The sequence below is a fragment of the Bos javanicus genome, chromosome 2, assembly GCF_032452875.1.
Source record: "Bos javanicus breed banteng chromosome 2, ARS-OSU_banteng_1.0, whole genome shotgun sequence".
Lineage (NCBI taxonomy): Eukaryota > Metazoa > Chordata > Mammalia > Artiodactyla > Bovidae > Bos > Bos javanicus.
Window position 1 is genome coordinate 62,757,221 of NC_083869.1, and position 18,121 is coordinate 62,775,341.

General features: G+C 42.2%; 1 protein-coding gene across 3 annotated transcripts in view; it reads left to right on the plus strand.

Annotated features, from left to right (window-relative positions):
• Window positions 1-18,121, plus strand: part of TMEM163 (transmembrane protein 163) — a 331,871-nt gene that overhangs the window by 234,738 nt on the left and 79,012 nt on the right. The window lies entirely within an intron of this gene.

Below are 18,121 nucleotides of genomic sequence, written 5' to 3' on the forward strand. Positions count from 1 at the left end.
TTAGTAAAAGACACAAAGTGACAGCTAAGAAGTGGATTTATTTAGAGAGATACACATTCCATAGACAGAATGTGGTCTGTCTCAAAAGGCTAGAGTGGCCGTGGGAGAAACACACTCCACAGAAGAAAATGTGGGCCATCTCAGAAGGCTAAAGGCCCTGAAATATGAGATGGCTAATTGTTTCCTTTAAAAAAAAAATTTTGTTTATTTGGTGTGCCAGATCTTAGTTGTGGCATGTGGAATCTAGTTCCCTGACCAGGGATCAAACCTGGGTCCCCTGCATTGGGAGCATGCAGTCTTAGCCACTGGACCACCAGGGAAGTCCTGGGTGGTTAGTTTTATGGGCTGGATAATTTCATAGACTAATGAGTAGGAGGATTACTCCAACTAGCTTGGAGAAGGGACAAGGATTTCTAGGACTAGGGCCATCACCCACTTTTTGGCCTTTTATGGTTTGCCTCAGAACTGCCATGACACTGGCGGGTACGTCATTTAGCTTGCTAGTGTATTACAATGAGCGTGTGTATAATGAGGCTTCAGGTCTACTGGGCGTTGACTCTTCCACCATCTTAGACCTAGTTGGTTCTAACCACTTTTTGTCATGTCCTATGTCAATGCCCCCATATCCTATGACATATGCCCATGTCATTCTTTTAAAGGTCATGCCCTACCTCCTTCCCTCCTGTTTCAAATCCATCTAACAATTCATTCATCCTTCCATCTTCTTTCTCTTTATGTTACTGAAATTTTTGTTCCTTTGAATTTTCATGCTTTTTTTCCCATTCTTTTTAAGTAAGATGTGTTCTCCACTGTGATTTACAGAGGACATTTTGAAAGCATTCTAAATTATTCTACTGGTCTTCTGTCCTTCTGTGTATTAGAAAATATTGCTTCCTCAGTCTCCACGTTTCTTGGGTGATTATTTGTCTTTAAAGTACTTGTGTTTGTGACCATAAAGTGTGTATCTTTTTCAATTTCCATTTTTTATATTCCTGGTAATTCCCAGGTTCCAAAGTCAGATTTGTTGACTTTGAATCTCAGCTCTACAACTTGTCAGCTTTGTGACCGTGGGAAGCTATCCTAACTGCTCTATGCTTTGTTTCCTTATCTGGAAAAAAGGGGGTATTTGAAAATTATGTGAGTGAGATACTAATCATCATGATATATGACATGATATCATATTATATATATAAACTTATGAAAGTGTCTGGCATGTAGTTCAGTAAACTTTAGCTGCCATCATTATTAATTATTAAGGGGGTTTCCCTGAGACTGCGTCACCGTGGCTTGTCATTAGAGCAAGAGCTTTACTCCACTTCTATAGCTTTTGGACATCTGAATACAAATGAGGAAATGCCCTGTTGTTTGTGGTGGTGCCTAGACAAGAGGTACTCTTGATGGAGAACCTGTGTCACACTCAGCCATATAAATGTTGAGTGTCAGGGGACTCAGGAAATAGTAATATATCTGAGGTTGCTTGTGCCAAATGGAAGTCTTTTGAAAGATGATGCCAAAACGGACTCACAAATGAGAGCCAATTTTAGTTTAGTTTTGGCTTGAGACAGAGCACTAAAGCTCCTTTTGAGTGTTAAATTAGCCCTTTTAAGAAATATAATTAAAATATCAAATCTGTGACATCATAGATGATGTTATTTAGGATAAAGTTAATTTTTGAAAAAGTGAGTCCGTTCACTGGTTGGAAAAATCAAGAAGCAATAGTAGTAAACTGATTTTGCAAAAGATAATGATGGTTCCATAGTGATCAAAGTTGAATTACCACCTGTCTAGCCAAAGGAACCCTGAATACATCTACCCAGGCTGTTGCTGATTGGTCTTTGAGGAATACAGTAAGAACAGTCTAGAGAGTGCAGTATAGAGATATGCTTGACTTTCAAGAGCTAGTTCCCTATCCTGTCAGATGAACACATTCTTTGGATCCATAGTTCTGTTACCAACATGGCAGCCACTGAGGCTCTTTTAGCATTTATATGTGGCTGCTCCTAACTGAAAGGTTAATACACACACCAATACACTATTAACAGAGGTTAATAAAATATACACCAAATCCTGAAGATGTAAGAAAAAAGAATATAAACATTTTATTAATATTTAGAAAACAATATGGATTACTTGTTGATATAAGAATATTTGGGATATATTGGGTTAAATAAACTATTACAATTTTACTTCTGTTTACATTCTTAATGTGGCTTTTAGAAATTTAAAATGACATATGGGACATGTATTAAATTTCTGTTGGGCCTTGCCCTCTGAAAAGAAAGCTCTTCCCTTTGCCTTGCTTATTTTAGCATTAATAATCCAGAATTTGATTTGCAATTCTAGAAAGAATTGTGCTCACTGCTTCTCAATTTCTCTTTTCTAATTTGCTTTTTAAATCTGATTTCCTTTATGCTAAAGTGAGTCTCTTACATATTAGTCACAAAGCCACAAATTATTGTGGCTTTTCTATAGTGTTGGGATCTCAGTGAAACCAGGTGGCCAGCATGTTATCCAACATTGATTGATGATAAGAAATGTCATTGGTTTCACTGTTTTTAACGATCCCCAAATATATACCCTTAAAAACGTATCTTTAATAATACCCATAAGGCAGAAACTCACCAATTTGCTTTGATAATTCCCAGATGATTGTTCCATGTGATGATGCCCATGGATTCATTTGGAGATTCTTAATCTAGAAATTAAAACAACACTCAGAATCCTCTGTATTGTTGGTTTAGTTTAGATTTTTAATCCCTGGCTCATGCCATGTAAATTAAAAATTCATGAAATCACTGCCAGCTGAGAAACTGGTGTTTGCATATTAATGAGCATGAATAATTATAAGGGGCAAAGCTAGAAAAACTACTGGCTTTCAGTTAGTTGCTGGAGAATAAGTTTTGAGAAAATGAGGAAATATCCAACCAGTCCTTAGTTAACTCTTCTAACTTTCCCTCTTTTGTTTCTAAGCTTCAGAGTGCGTCTTGAACTTGGAATTGCCAATGCAAAGTGATAGAAACCCTGCTCAGCCTTCTGCCTGATGACTGTGGGCACTGACTGTGGATGTGGTGGGTGTTTGATACTCAGAGGGAGAGAGTGTGCCTTCAGCCCCGCCACAGAGCAGAGTGCCAATAAGCTTTGCTTTGTGTCACACTTTTTTATTGTGGGGAAAAACATATCGTATTTACCATCTTAAATATTTTAAGTTTACAGTTCAGTGGTGTTAGGTGTATTCGCAGTGTTGTGGGCAGATCTCGCAAATTGAGACTCCATACTGATTACACAGCTTCCTATTACCCCTCCCCCAGAGCTGGGTAACTGCTGTTCTACTTTCTCTCTCTATGAATTTGACGATTCTAGGTAGGTCCCTCACATAAATGAAATGATACAGTTTTTGTCCTTTTGTGACTGGCTTGTTTCACTTAGCATGATGTCCTCAAGGTTTACCCATGTTATAGCATGTATCAGAGTTTCTTTCCTTTTGAAGGCTCTGTAATATTCCATTGTATGCATAGACCATATTTTGTGTATCCTTTCATCAACCAATAGACATGTGGGTTGTTTTCCTCTCAGCCTTAATAAATAATGCACTGTGAGCATGGATGTACAAATATCTCTTCATTGACCCTGCTTTCAATTCTTTTGGAAATACACCCAGGAGTGAGATTGGTGAGTCATGTGGTAGGACTATTTTTAATGTTTTAAGAAACCTCCATACTGTTTTTCCATAGCAGTTGCTCCATTTTGTAATTCCACCAACTAGTTATCTATTTTGAAAAGCTCCAAGTTTAATCGGTTACTATCTTGTCGTAGGGAATATGTATATGGGGAAAGCGAACCGTCGGGCTTACGTGTTGTCAGGGCTTTCAGGAGACCCTGATAGAAGCAGGGGCAAGGGAGGGCTTCTGAGAACATACCAGGACATCCAGATGGCTGAGGGCTGGGAGGGAGGACCAGACAAGGTGAGTGAGTACTCATGTTGGATTAGAATCCCACTTCTGTTGGTGGCTGTTGGTGTGGGGCACTATCTTGACAATGGGATGCTAAGAACCAGGATTTCACAGGTGGTTCATTTATTGTATGGATTTAGGGTGGGAGTGAGTGGCTGATAACCTACTCACCCCTCCCCCCCCCCATCACCTTTCCCCTTTGGTAACCATAAGTTTATTTTTATAATCTGTGTGTCTATTTTGTAAATAGGTTCATTGGTGTCATTTAAAAAAAAATTAAATTCCACATATGAATGATACCATATTTACATATTTATCTTTCTCTGTCTCAGCCAGGTTCCATTAGGGTAAGGGGTGAGGGAGAGAGGCAGAAAAGTCTGGGTAGGTAGAAACTGGGAGTAGGATGAAAGCGTTAGTGGGGAAAGGAGCAGGGCCACCCAGGAGGGCACTGAGGAGTGTGGTTACAGGGTGGGGTGGTGACGGTTGTCCTGGTGATTGTGGGCTGTGAGGCCACACAAAAGAATGCTGCTCTCTTTGTGCACTTAGATTGTCATCTCTGAGGTTCGCTAAGTGAGGAAAGCCTGGAGCCAAACCGTGTTTAAAGTCTTTTCTCTTTGGTTTTAACAAATGAGGTTTGCATCCACACAGACTGTTTGGACATATGAACAAAACTTCTGTGAGCACACAAAGAAGACTGGCAGCAGGGTCGCCTCTGGGAGGGGCACTGGGGACAGAAAAGAGGGAAGACACTTTCTTTGTATCCTTCAGACCAGAGCTGTGCACTGAACTCTCTGTGATAATGGACATGTTCTCTGTACTGTCCAGTATGGTAGCCATTAGGCACATGTGACCTTTGAGCCCTTGACATATGGCTAGAATGATGGATGATCTGGATGTTAAACTTTATTTAATGTCAATTAATTTAAATAGTCACACCTGTGGCTAGTGGCTACCATGTTGAACAAAGCCTCTTTAACTGGTTTGATCATTTTTTTTTAGTCGCTAAGTCGTGTCGACTCTTGCGATCCCTTGGACTGCCAGGCTCCTCTGTCCATGGGTTTCTCCAGGCAAGAATTCTGGAGTAGCTTGCCATTTCCTTCTCCAGGGGATCTTCCCAACCTAGGAATTGAACCCGGGTCTCCTGCATTGCAGCATCATTTTTAATCTATTAAAAAAACCCAACAGACAAAGTTGTTAATAAATCAGTGTCCAGGGAATTTGGAAATGAGAGGAAGATATGGCGGGGAGGAGGTGATGGAGCCAGAGGGTGTGGGGGAAATTAGTGCAGGAGGAACTTGGCAAGATTGGAAGACATGGAGAATTTCACGCCTCTCTTAGCCATGCCCAGCCCTGGGTACCATGTAAGTCCACAGGAAGTATCACAGCCTCCCGCTGCCGTCTGCTGTGGAGGGCCATCAGGATGCTTGCCACGGAAGGTACAGCTTGATGCTCGCTGGGGGCCGGTGACATTTTGCATATGATTGCAGCACAGGTGGGAGGCCCCCCCGAAGGTGTCCCAGTGCCAGCTGTCTGTTTGGGCCATTTATCCATCAACTCCCTGAGATGGAGAGGTGGAGGCAGATGGGAGGCTGTGCACCTTTACAGGCTTCTCATCCTGCTACAATGAAGCAAAAACGCAGCCTGCGAGGTTGTTCTCTTGTGCCAAATGTACCTCCAAATGGCATTACGCTCTGCATCATTTCGGGAAGCAAATGTGAGAGGAATGGAGAAGTATTCTTAGAGAGACAGAATCTTTTGTGTGTCTTCTCCTGTGAAGAAGCTGGGACACACTGATTCTCAAGGAGGCAGGGCATTCACTCTGTTTCTCTTTTCATTTTGCTTGGCCTGAACACTGCCAGTTGACAGGATAGCTTGATAGTCTTTTGATTCCTGGTTTCAGTAGCATCCTTGCTGGTTTTGAAGCCAGTGCCAGAAATTGAAAAAAAACTGATGCAGTCAAGAAAGGATGGGTTGATAATTTGCTTCTGGCATCTAGTCTAAGTAGATTGCAAAGGCGAATGTTGTACCAGGAACATAAAATAGTACCACATCCCCCCACCCCACCTTCTCAGGGAGCATCCTATCTGATCATAAATTGAGGGCTCTGGGAAGGCGAATTGCATTTTCCCCACATTTGTCTAGTGCTCTTAACTTTACAAAGCTCTAGAGTGTGTTTTAGCTCAAGAACAGACCTTGAACTAGAAAAATAAATAACTTCGGAGATGCCCTCTGTGACTGATGAGAGCTAATGTAGAAGGTAGGGTCTTGATAACAGGACACGAGCTCATTCATCTGCCTGGAAGAATTTGGGTTTAGTTTTGCCTGAAGGCAGAAGGGAGTTGCTTTCCACTGTCAGGAAAAGAACATATGAAACCTGCCAGACATAGACATGATATTGATGGGTTGTTATGCAGTGGGCAGGATGTATATTAGAAGAAGGAGGGTAGGTTTGATCCCTGTTACAAGTTAAATTGTGTGTCACTGAAAGATGTTGACGTTCTCACCCCCTGTACTACAGAATGATAGTTTATTGGAAAATAGGATCTTTGCAGATGTCGGTAAGTTAAACAAGGTCTGAATTCAGTAAGATTAGGGTCCTTGTGAGAAGAGTAGACACATAGAGACAGCGGCACTCAAGGAGAAAATGACTGTGTGACAGTAGAGGCAGAGTTCAGAGCTAAGGGATGCAAGGGTTGTTGGTAAACCCCAGCAGCTAGCAGAGGCAAGGAAGGCTTCTGCCCTGCAGGTTTCAGAGAGAGTGTGGGCCTGTAAACACCTCGATTTCAGGACTTTGAGACCCCAAAACTGTAAGATAGTAAGTTTCTTTTGTTTTAAGCCCCCCAATTTGTGGTGCTTCGATAACAGCAGCACAGGAAACTAATACTCTCCCTGAGAAGAGTTCTCTATCAGACCTGCACTCATTTAATCTGAGCTTCAGTGATACATTCATCTTTTGAAATTTCAGTTTTCTCATGTGTGAAAGGGCGAGGGCCATAATAGCTACCAAAGGTCACTGAGATGAAGCTTAAACATGGTATTGAATGTGATGTCAATATATGCTCAAAAATGTCAGATCATTATGTTCCATCTTGAGAGTTTTGAATTTTTTTTTTTCCAGTCATACTGGGATAGTTTTTCATTGTCTGCACTATTGTTCTGTTTTCCTTTTCAAGAGTGTGGAATAAAAGACTCTACAAAGAAAAATGGGAAAAACTCAAATACATGCTTTGGCATGTGTAGAAAGTTGCTGTCAACCTTGAGATATGGAGTAGCAGTGTAGTGAAGTGATAAAAGATTATTCCTGATTTCATCTCACACACTGCCCCCACCCCTGCAAAGTCTGAAACAGGACAAAGCAATACATGATCACTGTAAAATTTGAGGTAATTTCTAGTGGCACAAATACAATAAAACGTACTAGCTCTAGGACCCCCTGGAGCTAACATTTCGATGGCGTGTGTGTGTGTTTGGCGTGTGTGTGCACTAAAGCACTCATGTGCATGGTTACACATACATCCTTTTTTCCCCCACATAAAGAGATGATCTATATTTACCCCTTTGAAAACTGGGTTTCTCTGCTACCACCATGTTTTGAACATCTTCTCATCTTAGGACAGAGATATGTTATTTTTTTATAGCTATGCAGTATTCTATGTATGGATTTAACATAATTTGTTTAAGCAATTTTCTACTGAAGACATGGGTTGTTTTCAAAGTCTTGAAGTTAGAAACAACCTGAAATAACTGTCCTTACACATTTTTATTCTTACACTTGTCCTCTTATTTCTTAAGGATAAATTACTAGACATCTGGGTCAAATAATATGCTAACTGACAGTTGTGATACCTGGTGTTAAACTGTGCTCCAAAAAGGTCATACTGATTTACATTCCCACTGCCAGGGGTGAAGATGTGTGTTTACTCACTTTTGCCAGCACTGTGTTCTCATTCTTTTCGATCATAGCCCCCTGTCCAGGTGGAAAATTGAATTCTCTATGTTAAAGTACATTTAAAAAAATGTTAGTCACCAGTCTAGCTGAGCATATTCGCATATGTGTTTTTGGCATTTGTATTTCTTTTGGAAAATGGGTTGCCAGAATTTCAAATAGGATTAAAAGTCTTCTATTTCCATTTTGGGACATTGCCCAGACTCTGGTTGCTAGAACTTTGGTGACTGAGGAAGTACAACTTCCTTCTTGCTCTGGCCACCGTCACTCATAATTTTTTTCTTTCTTTTGCTGTGCCATATTTTTTTTCCTTTCATAAATCTAATTACCTATGATGTATTTAATGTAGTAGTAGATTTTTTATTGTCCATCACCCTCGCAAGATTTTATACTCACAGAAACAAGAGTATTCCTTAACTGTCTTGTTCTTTTTATCTCCTAGAACAATGCCTGGCATTTAGTAGGTGCTGGTTAAAGAGTTGTGAAATAAAAAATTGAGCTATGGAACCCCTGCATCTTTTTTAAAATTAATTTTTATTGGAGTATAGTTGCTTTGCAGTGTTGTGTTAGTTTCTAATGTACAGCAAAGTGAATCAGCCATACACATACATCTCTTCCCTTTTGGACTTCCTTCCCATTCAGGTCACCAGAGTGCATTAAGTAGAGTTCTCTGTGCTAGAAGTTTGTTAACTGTTTCGCAGATAGATGGAACATGTATCTCATTTGTTATCTGCTTTATACATAGTATCAATAGTGTGTATGTGTCAGTTCCAGCCTCCCAATTCCTCCCACCCCTACCTTTCCCCCTTGGTGTTCATACATTTGTTCTTTATATCTGTGTCTCTATTTCTGCTTTGCAAATAAGATCACCCATTGGAACCACTTCATCTTATGTAAAGTTTTCATAGCCTTTATTAAGAGCATAATAAGTATTCCCTGAGCACCTGCTCTGTGCCAGGTATGCCAGGATGTGCGTTCGGTACAGGTATTATTTAACACTTAATAGAAATGGTGAACACTGCTCCTGAAGGCTCATGGCTGGTAAATGGATGCGCCTGGGGTTTGAACCCAGGTCTTGCTTGCCTGGACATTTGCATGTCACCATTATGCAACCCTGCCTCTCCAGGTGAGCATTTGTGTGTCTTAGTTATACCACTTTTTAAAAACATCCCTTCCACCCCCAGAAATGACCCTTGCTAGCAATTAACTGCAACCTAAAATAAATGGAGGGAGAGGGAAAGTGGAATTAAGAACTATAAAATTAGGCAACGTGAAGTGCAGTCCTGGGCTTTGGTTCTGTGTGTGGTGGTGAGGTGGTTGGCAGTTGGCCAGACAAGGATAAACTGCCCGGGCCACCTTGGGACAGGCTAAGGACTGGAGTGGCTCTCCCAGGAGCAGATGGCCGTGTCCTGGGTCACCTGGCAAAGGACGGCCGTGACAGGCACGGTAGCCCGTGGTATCTGAAAAGCCTTGCAAATGAGGGTCATTCGCCTTAGCTGTCATGCTCTTTGCAGCTTTGGTTGCTGTTTTCAGACCAAGCTGGCAGCTGAGTGGGGCTTTCTGGATCCTGGGCTGAGGGCTTTGCCGTCAAGGAATAGGAGCCCGTGCTGGTCCCCAGCTGTGGCCTCTTCTCTGGTACCTGCTGCAGGTCGGGGTGCTTGCTGTTTAGTTTCACCCTCAAGATGGTCACCCTTTGGAAATTTGGGCCTGAAAGTCTCGTTGTCTGTCATCCTTTTATCTTCCATTCTGGGCTGCGGTAGCCTAAGCCACTGCCCGTTCTTGGAGGTAAATGGACTTAGTTCAGGAGCCCTCTTTGAAGTGGGGAGGTCTGAGGCCTTTGAGAATGAGGCCTGTCTCTTTGTGGCCACCTTTGCTGGCAGGAGACGTTGGTACACACTTTCCTTCCTCTGAGGAGTCCTATTTTCAGAGGAAAACTCTGAGGGCTTGGGTCCTTCACAGTTGTCTTTGAAGGTTCAGGGTCAGAATTTTCATGCATATTTCTTCTCCCTTCAGTCTCTAGAGCTTGTCCTGTGTGTTAGCTGTTGAACATGTAAAATTAAATTTTGTATAGTACTTGCTACTAATGACTGCTGCTGCCAAGTCGCTTCAGTCATGTCCGACTCTGTGCGACCCCATAGACAGCAGCCCACCAGGCTCCCGTCCCTGGGATTCTCCAGGCAAGAACACTGGAGTGGGCTGCCATTTCCTTCTCCAGCTACTAATGACTAGTTAACACTAAAATGTTGATGTTGGTGATAGCTGGTGGTGACTTTCTTCTTTATGCTTTCTGATTTTTCTGAAAAACATTTTACAAGGTACATGTGTTAGTTTTGTAATCCTATCAAGCTCACTATTTTTCCTCTGGGGGAGTATAAAAGGCAAGCCAGCGTGGGAACAAAGAATAAAGCTCTCCTCTCCTCTCTGTTGGTTTTCCCTGCCATGATTACCCTATGGGTGCTGCTCTTCTTACCGTCAATGTCACAGGGTGCTTTTAGCTGTGATACTAGGCTTAGGAAGGGACCCAGCACAGCTCATGTAGCCTTCCTTTGCGGGTTGGGGGTGGGGGGAGTCAGTCAGTGAAATTGCCTTGATTGTAATTCTGGTAACTTTTTTCTCCCTGTCTCCTTTCTCTAAATAGATACACCCTTTTGAGCTTTTAGTTAGCACAGGCTTTACAAACATCTCTATATGATTTGGCTTCTTTGTATCACTAAATAGAAAGCAGCTAAAGGGATACTTCAGCTTTTTGTTTTTTTGTTTATTGAGAATAGTTTCTACCCACCTCATAAAATGGTTATGAAGAGCCAGTAAGATAATATAGGTAAAGTTTCTGGTCATAGTATTGCTTGTTACATACAGTAGGTATTGGATAAATAGGGTTATTTTTAACAGTAGGCTTTCTAGGCAAAATAGAGAAAGCTTTTTTTTTTTTTTTAATGGCTTTAGTGAAGCAGACTCGGAGATCTAGAGAACAAACTAGTGATTACCAGTGGAGAGAGAGGAGGGGGCAATAAAGGAGTGGGGAGGAAGAGGTACAAACCATTAGGTATAAAATAAGCTACACAGTAAACAACAAGGATCTACTGTATTGGCACAGGGAACTGTATTGACTATACTGTAATAAGCCCTAATGAAAAAGAATATGGAAAAGGCTATATATTTATATAGCTGAATCACTTTGCTGTGTAGCAGAAATTAACACAACACTGGAAATCAGCTATACTTCAATAAAACAAATTATATATAAAAAAGAAAAAATACAAGGATATATTGTACAACACAGGGAAGGAAGCCAATATTTTATAGTAACTATAAATGGAGCTCAACCTTTAAATATTGTAAATCACTATATTATACACCTGTAACTTATCTATTATTGTATAGCAACTATACTTCAGTAAAAAATATTAGAAATAGCTTTATTAAAATATAGTTCACACAGCATACATGTCAGGAGAAGGCAATGGCACCCCACTCCAGTACTCTTGCCTGGTAAATCCCATGGATGGAGGAGACTGGTGGGCTGCAGTCCATGGGGTCGCGAAGAGTTGGACACGACTGAGCAACTTCACTTTCACTTTTCACTTTCATGCATTGGAGAAGGAAATGGCAACCCACTCCAGTGTTCTTGCCTGGAGAATCCCAGGGATGGGGGAGCCTGGTGGGCTGCCATCTCTGGGGTCGTGCAGAGTTGGACACAACTGAAGTGACTTAGCTGCAACAGCAGCATACATGTTTATGCACTGGAAGTGTACATGTCAATGGCTTTTACTATTTTGCAGTTCTGCACATCTGTCAATATAATCAATTTTAGAACATTTTTACCACCACCCAAAGAAGCCTCATTCTTTTTAACTTTCACCACTCCAACCTTTCCTAATTCCCTTTCCCCCCTCCCAGTCCTTGGCAACTATGATCTCCTGTCTGCCCCTGTGGTTGCCCATCCAGGACCTCTCAAGTAAGTGGAATCATATTTTACTTAGCATGTTTTCATCCCTTACTTAGTCTGTCATTTAGCATAGTGTTTTCCACATCTCCATACCATAGTGGGTATCAGTGTTTCCTTTTTGTTGCTGTATAATATTCCACTGTATGGATGTGCCACAGTTAATTTATCCCTCCCTCCATTGATGGACATATGTGTTGTTTTACATTTTAGCTTTTATGAATAATGCTGCTGTGAACATTTCTGTGCAGCTGTTTGCATGGAGACATGCTTTCATTTTAAGGGGATTTATACCTAGGAGTGGAATTGCTGGGTTATATGGTGACATTTGAGGAATTGTCAAACTGTTCTCCAGAGTTGCTGTACCGTTTTACATTCCTGCCTTGGTCGGGAAGATCCCCTCTTAATCCCTTAAGATCCTTAATCCCTTAAGATCCTCATAATCCCCAATTATGAGGGTTCTAATTCCTCCATATCCTTGCCAGCACTTGTTATTATCTGTCTTTTTGATTCTCGCCATACTAGTGGGTGTGAGTAATATCTTTGTGGTTTTGATTTATATTTGAGAGTTCACATGCTTTGGAAAAATCACCCTTTTCTTCCTTTGTTTTAGTCTTGGTTTTGATTCCCACAGACCCTTTAGAAGTTGCATTACTCCTGCTAGTCAGGTGGCTTGGGTCCAGAGAAGCCCTCCTCTGAGAAGTCCTCCATCCCACTGATGATGTCCTCTGGCCTCCTTCCGGCTCTGTGGAGTCTGGCTCTTGGCCTTCCAGGCTGAGGTTTGGTTTTAATGGCACAAGGACAGGGGACTCAGCTTAATCATGCTTGTAGAATTGACTATAAAAATAAGGTGCAGTTTATCGGTGGATGCAAAATGTCTCCATCATAAGACCTTGTCTGGGTATCCATGTGGTTCTTCCATATTTGTCCCTGTAGGTAGACCAGTGTAGAAATGCCAGGCATTGGAACAAGCAGGGGTTAGATGGATCAGTGTTTAGTGGATTGGGCTCTGAGACCCTGATATTGGCATATTTTGTAGTATGTGCTCAGTTGTGTCTGACTCTGTGACCCTGTGGACTATATAGCCTACTTGCCCGGCTCCTCTGTTCATGGGATTTTCCAGGCAAGAATACTGGAGTGAGAGGGTCATTTTCTCCTGCAGGGGATCTTCCCGACCAAGGGATTGAACCCGAGTTTTCTTTCATTTCACACATTGGTTCTTTACCAACTGTGCCACCAGCAGAGATACTATTCAGGACTAAAAGGAACCACCTTTGAGACCAGGCTACTGGCTGAGGGTCTGTCTCCTTTGAAAAACACACTTTGGAGGGATTTACCATATTTGTCTTCATGATTAATTTTTCTTTGTGTTTCCTTAGTTGACCAACCCATTTTTGTTTTATGAGATTTTTCTTCAGTTATGTCAATAGTGTCACCATCTGGTAGCAATGGAGAACTTCCCATTCTTTTCTTTTTTTTAATTTGTGTTTTGAGTGCCTATAGGCCCTAAACATGGAGAAGGCAATGGCAACCCAATCCAGTACTCTTGCCTGGCAAATCCCATGGATGGAGGAGCCTGGAAGGCTGCAGTCCATGGGGTCACTAAGAGTTGGACACGACTGAGCGACTGAGCGACTTCACTTTTCACTTTCATGCATTGGAGAAGGAAATGGCAATCCACTCCAGTGTTCTTGCCTAGAGAATCCCAGGGACGGGGAGCCTGGTGGGCTGCCGCCTATGGGGTCGCACAGAGTCGGACACGACTGAAGTGACTTAGCAGCAGCAGGCCCTAAACATACAGCTGTGACTTTCATAGCCTGTCAGGGAACGCTTGCCCAGCGTTGGAGAGCTGGGATGTATGCTGATGATTTGCACCAAGCACTGCTGGACTCCAAAACCTGATGCTGCCTTCATTTTGAGATGGCTCCCTGTAGATTTTGCTTGGCTGAGAAGCCCCGTGCATTCCTTGTGTGTTGATGGCAGGAATAACTTGGGTCCTGAAGTAACCGGGAGTCAGGAGAGAACAGCTGGAAACAGCCCCAAATCTTCATCAGCACCCACAGGGATGTCTCAGGGCTTCACAGTGAGTTGGAAAGGGTTGGTGAATGGATCTCCTTTCTTTTTCCCCACAGCTCAGAAAGAAGTCATCTTTCAAATTTAAGAGGCCCAAAAACCATGTTTCAGTTCTGTTTCTGCTACACATAATGTAACTCCCTTTTGCTTTTATTTCCTCATCTATTAGGTAAAGATTAATCCTTATACCTGCCTTGGGGGTGTCAAGTAAAATATGAAAAGAAGGTATGTTCTGAAGAGTCAAAGTGTTACATGTTGTCTGTGTATACATGTGTATGTACATATACATACACAAGTATACATAATATATCAGATCAGATCAAATCAGTCACTCAGTCGTGTCCGACTCTTTGCGACCCCATGAATCGCAGCACGCCAGGCCTCCCTGTCCATCACCAACTCCCGGAGTTCACCCAGACTCACGCCCACCGAGTCAGTGATGCCATCCAGCCATCTCATCCTCTGTCGTCCCCTTCTCCTCTTGCCCCCAATCCCTCCCAGCATCAGAGTCTTTTCCAATGAGTCAACTCTTCACACCAGGTGGCCAAAGTATTGGAGCCTCAGCTTCAGCATCAGTCCCCCCAATGAATATTCATCCCCTAAAAACAAGCCTGACTTTACCTACTTTTAGATCAAAGTTCAAATCCTCATCCTGTCCCAAGGTGAGTGAGGCCAAGATGATGGGAAAACCAGACTCTCCAAGGTGCAGTTCTTCCAGGATGTAAAGTTATGTACCAGAGTCTAAAATTACATTCCCTTCAAAAATAGTGGTGGTACAGAGGCTCTGTTGACAAGTCCTGTCTAAGAATGGATGGAAATTTGACAAATGACACATTTACATATTGCAATACCCTCTTTTATCCTTCTATTGAGTAAGCATTTTGTTTGCTCCAGTTAAGACCAATTTGGCTGTGTATCTGCTCTTCCTCAGGGCTCCTTTGGCTGCTGGGGTTGACAATTCAGGAAAAGTGGTCCTGGAGGGGTTCCTTCCTGACTTCTGTATGTGTAGGAAGGATTCATGAATAGAGACTTCTGTGAAGTATGAGTGACTCTAAACCTCATCCCTCTTTTGAATTCTGTAGCTCATTTGCATTTTGGGGTGATGATCTAGACATCTGGTTTCTGGTCAGATAGGTGTTCTGTCAATTGTGAGGAGCTAAACTGAATTATTTATTTGTTCACCTCATATGTGAGGAAATAAACTTTGGGCTTCCCAGATGGCGCAGTGGTAAAGAACCTACTTGCCAGTATAGGAGACTCAAGAGACAGGCATTTGATCCCTGGGTTGGGAACATCTCCTGGAGGAAGAAATGGCAACCCTCTCCAGTACTCTTACCTGGAAAATTCCACGGACAGAGGAGCCTGGCGGGCCACAGTCAACAGGGTTGCAAAGAGCTGGACACGACTGAGTACACATACTCCACTCCAAACTTTGTTTTGAATAAGTCCAGTTTTCCTGATCAGGAGATGTATTTTCTAACACCTGACTCTGATATGTACTCATTGACTCAACAGTGATTTGTTGAGTGCACACCAGGGGCCAGGTACTTTTTGAGACACCAAGGAACAGACACACGCTTCCGCTCTAATGGACCTAAAAGGAGGTGACAGAGAGCACCGTAATTGTATAGAGAAGTAAGAGCCATGAAAAAAATCAGCCAGGTATTGTGACAGAGAATGTGTGAAGGGCTTCTCTGAAGTTGGGGGTCAAAGAGGGTCCCAGAACTGTATTTCGGATGGCAGGAAAGGGCCTGGAAGAGAAACATCTCTGGGCAGAGTGATTGCTGCAAACAGAGGCCTGAATGTGGGAACCAGCTTGGTGTGTATGAAGGTCAGAAAAAAAGGTTCTTGTGACTGGACCCAGTTAGTGGGAGGTGGGAGGAGAGATGAACCCAGGAGGTGGACAGGACTTTGGGGCCCTTGGGAGGAATTTTGATGATAAGAGCCATGGGAAGCCTTGGGCAAGTTAAGCTGGCGGGAGGGGCATGAATTGATCTGGTTATATAATTGATGTCAGAGAGCTCAGGTGGTTTGTCATAAGGAAATTTGGCCGTTCTTGTAAATGTGTGAAGCTGTTTGTTGTTTCTTTAAAAATGAAAATATTTTTATTCATTTCACCAGTTGTAATTACACATATTTGTGGGTCAAATATGTTTCAATTCATAACATTTTTTTGAGAATTAAAAAAAATTATTTTATATTGGAGCATAGATAATTAACAATGTTGTGATAGTTTCAGGTGGACAGCAAAAGGACTCAGCCTTACGTACATATATATATACATGTATCCATTCTCCCCCAAAGTCCCCTCCACCCAGACTGCCACATAGCATTGAGCTGAGTTCCCTGTGCTGTACAGTAGGTCCTTGTTAGCTATCCCTTTTAATACAGCAGTGTGTACATATTGATCCCAAACTCACTAATGCTTGATTTTTTTTAAAACAAAATGTTAGTTCATATAAATTTTAAAGTGAAACTTGGTCTCATTCATACTTACTTTCATCCTTTCCTCTTTCTCCCCCTGAAAAGAGAATTACACTGAACAGTTGTGTGTATGTTTTTCCAGAATATTTTCTATGTGAATACAATCTAATACACCACCCATATGCTTTACACACACACACACACACACACACACACACACACACAAATGACTAGGTGTAAATGAAAATAGAATCTGTACATATTGTTCTGGAACTTTCCTCCTTTTTCAACATAAAACCCAAGGACATTTTCAAATCTCCTACCTATGGATCTAACCTACACTTTTTAATGGCCTCATGGTTTTGTTGTTGACTCTACCAGAATTGATTTTGCACTCTATTGAGAAATCTGAGTTGTTCCAGCTTTTCTGTTGTAAGCTATAATGCCATCTACTGCTTGTGTGTGAATCTGTACATACCTCTTTGTGTCTGAAATATGGGGTGCTTTTTTTCTTTAATGAGAGGCGGACTGTGAGTTGAAAAGTCCTGTAGTGCATCCTAGCCAAGTCTGTTTTCTGAATGCGGGTGAATGCTGGTCTGTTGGCAAGAGCATGCCTCACACAGGAGACCTGTCAGTCCTCACGTATGGTGGGGCTGTTATTTGCCCCTGCTTTGTAACCTTGGCAGTTCTTGGAGTGGCCAACGTGATTGGAAACAGTGCCAGCCACAAATGCAGGGGAGAATGAGGAACATATGCAGGGGCTGGTAAGCTTACCTACTTTATATGCATGTCAAGCTGGCAGGATTCCCCAGGCACCCCTCACTGTGTGGGCCCAGCTGCAGGTCTGCATGTTTTCCTGAATATCATGAGTAACTAAAGCCCGGGGACAGGCTTACAAACAATCAACTACACAAAGCTAGGTCTGCCCTTTGCATAATTAACCTGCGATTCTGCATTTCCAGAAATGTGATTGTCGGAGGGAGTGCCAAGCCCATTCAGGATCAAATACACAGTTTCTTATTATCTAATCTGCATCTTGCAAATATCACATTCTATTAAAAGAAAAAGAGCTTAGGAAGAAAGATTGGGCTGATGCAAAGTCTTGGGAGAAAGAAATGACTTAAGAGTAATTTTCTGTGTGTGTGGTCCCACCCATTCCCTATGATCTGACCGACCCTGAAGACCAGTCTCAACAATACATCTGGGGAGGACGTGCACAGCCCTTGGGGCTTGCTGTGTGTGAGCTGGACATGAGGTCTGAATCCACCCCCACCCCTCTACCATGGTCTCTATCCACTGCTTCTCTGTGCCCAGTCACCAGCAGGGAGGTGGAAGCCCCCCTGAGAAGGTGAATGGGCTTAGGATATTAGCCAGAGTACATATCTCAATGGCCTTTTAAAAGGGGGCTTTTTTTTTCTTATGGCAGAGCAGCGCAAACGTACATGTTATTACTTCCTTCTCCACATCAAAATCAGACTGTGATAGAAGCAGATGAAAGGCATCAGTGCTCAGGTTGAAAGGAATCAAAGCACAGAGAAGGAAATATAGCAAAGTCTGTCAATCAATTTCTCTTTGGGGCCTAAGCATTTTTATATTTGGCCTGTTTCAGAGGAAGAGTGTGTATGTGCACATGTGTTGGGAAATTGTACAATGGGAGGAAATGTATTTGCACATTAGTTACTTTCCAGAAATAATTGCTTTGATTTATTCCCCCTCCAATCCCAGAGGGAAGCCCAGGTTATTAGGTTTAGCTCCGAAGAAGGCATATGTTACTGAGTTAGA